Source organism: Cetorhinus maximus, chromosome 3 (genome assembly GCF_964194155.1).
Source record: "Cetorhinus maximus chromosome 3, sCetMax3.hap1.1, whole genome shotgun sequence".
NCBI lineage: Eukaryota > Metazoa > Chordata > Chondrichthyes > Lamniformes > Cetorhinidae > Cetorhinus > Cetorhinus maximus.
The window spans coordinates 190196873-190199365 of NC_135881.1; the positions used below are offsets into that span (position 1 = coordinate 190196873).

Sequence of the window (2493 nt, forward strand, 5' to 3'; positions counted from 1 at the left end):
ACCAGCCTGGAGGTAAATCCTGGGAGGCAGGCTGGAGCAGCTATGGGGCTGGAAGGGGTGCAGGGGAACAGTGATTGCAAGTGCTCAGAGGCTGAGGAGGACCCTCCTGGGCCTCCTGGCTCCGCAGGAGTGTTTTCTGAAAAACGTTTATTAAAAATACGATTTACAGCCGCTAGTTAGGTCCCAGCACGCACTGTAGAATTACGAGCAGAGGAGATCCAGATTCTGCTCCATTCCTTGCACAGCCATTTCTGCAGGGGGTATTGAAACAGATTTTAGTCTCCTCATTTACAAATGTAAGTGTTAGCCCTGTTTTAGACAGTTGCTAAAGAGACCTGAAGAAAATGGCCTCAACTAAAATTGAGTCAGATTTCTTTCAGGCGTTCTTTTTCTTTTCTGGTCATAAGGGTTTTATTAAGACTGACATGTATTCTTTATATTGACATTCGCGTGCATCCAAAACTTTGGCACTTCACAGTTCCATGGGTCTTAAAATATGTGTCTTGTAAACTGATCTAAGTGCACGTATTAGCCAATCCCAGTCAAACACAAATGACCAATAGACATGCTGTTTGCTTTAATCAACCTCTTCATTTGTTGTACTAGATGATGCATTGGCACCAGAAGGAGCACTGCCAACACCAGGAAAGTCCCCTGGTGATCCACCAGCACCCTGATACAGCTTTGTGATGATAGTATTGCAGATTTTCTCCAGCTCCATCTGTTGGTGCTCATACACATCCTTTTCAGCAGTCTGGTTCTTGTCTAGCCAGCTGGTAACTTCATTACATTTGTCCAAAATCTTCTGCTTATCATCATCCCCAACAATTCCCTTTAGTTTCTCATCCTCAATTGTAGCCTTCATGTTGAAAGCATAAGATTCCAAAGCATTTTTGGCAGCAACTTTTTCACGTTGCTACTCATCTTCAGTTTTGTATCTTTCAGCTTCCGGAGCCATCCATTCAATATCCTCCTTGCTCAAGCGACCTTTGTTATTTGTGATGGTGATCTTGTTTTCCTTTCCAGTGCTTCTATCCACTGCAGACACACGCAAGATACCATTGGCATCAATGTCAAATATCACCTGAATTTGAGGCACACCCCGTGGAGCTGGTGGAATTCCAGTCAGCTCAAACTTGCCCAGCAAGCTGTTATCCTTGGTCATGGCTCCTTCACCCTCATACACCTGAATCAGCACACCAGGCGGGTTATCAGAGTAGGTAGTAAAGGTCTGTGTTTGCTTTGTTGGAATGGTGGTGTTGTGCTTGATTAATGTGGTCATTACACCACCAGCAGCCTCAATACCCAGTGATAGAGGAGTGACACCCAACAGCGGCAGATCTTGCACAGCTTCAGATTTGTCACCAGCCAAGATGGCAGCCCACGCAGCTGCACCATATGCAACAGCCTCATCAGGGTTGATGCTCTTGTTCAGCTCTGTGCCATTGAGGAAATCTAGATTTTGGGACCACGGGTGGATCCACCAACCAGTACAATGTCATGGATTTGAGCCTTGTCAATCTTGGCATCTCACAAGGATTTCTCAACAGGGTCAAGTGCGCCTTGGAAGAGGTCTGCATTGAACTCTTCAAATTGTGCTCTTGTGATGGAGATGCAGAAATCAACGCCCTCGTACAGAGAGTCGATTCCAATGCTAGCTTGCGTACTGGATGACAGGGTACACTTGGCACATTCACATGCTGTGCAGAGGCGGCGAAGAGCTCTCTTGTTGTCAGTGATGTCTTTCTTGTATTTTCGTTTGAATGCAGCAATAAAATGGTTGACCGTGTGGCTGTCAAAGTCCCCACCCACCAAGAAGGGTGTCACCAACTGTTGATTTGACTTCAAATATACCATCTTCAATGGTTAAGACGGAGACATCAAAGGTGCTACCACCCAGTGAAAAATCAATACATTTCTTGCAGCACCAACCTTCTTGTCCAAACCTAAGCAATAGCAGCTGCAGTTGGTTCATTGATGATATGGAGCACATCGAGGACAGAAATTGTATCAGCATCCTTTGTGGCATCTCATTGAGAATCATTGAAGTAAGCTGGTACTGTTGGGGTGCAGGAAATTAGTGCCCAAAAATTGATCTTCATTGGGTCAATAAAGTGAGCACAACAAGCACCAATTTGTACCCCATTCTCGCATTGAATGTTTTATTGTGCTATCAAAATTAAGTAAAGAGGTAACTTAGTTATTAATTCCAAGGCTGAACTTATAGAGGCAGTGGCTACAGAAATGTTGATAATGTGCAATCTATGACACTTGTTGCTGTTAACTTATTTTAGAATTAATTAATAATACCTCAGTAGTTAATGTCAAAATGAACTCTTCCCTTCTCCACAAAAATTTTACATCTTCAATCTTATAACTTTTTACATTTCGGGGAGGATTTTCCCCTCATCAGGCAGGCGGGCCCAGGAGCAGCTGCGCAACGGTCCATCACCCCCAAACAGGCCCCAACCGCAGTTTAACGCTGGCTGGCCA

General features: G+C 44.5%; 1 pseudogene; it reads right to left on the reverse strand.

Moving 5' to 3' along the window:
• Positions 1-464: 464 nt before the first annotated feature.
• On the reverse strand, positions 465-2057 carry LOC144679121 (heat shock cognate 71 kDa protein pseudogene; annotated as a pseudogene).
• Positions 2058-2493: the final 436 nt, after the last annotated feature.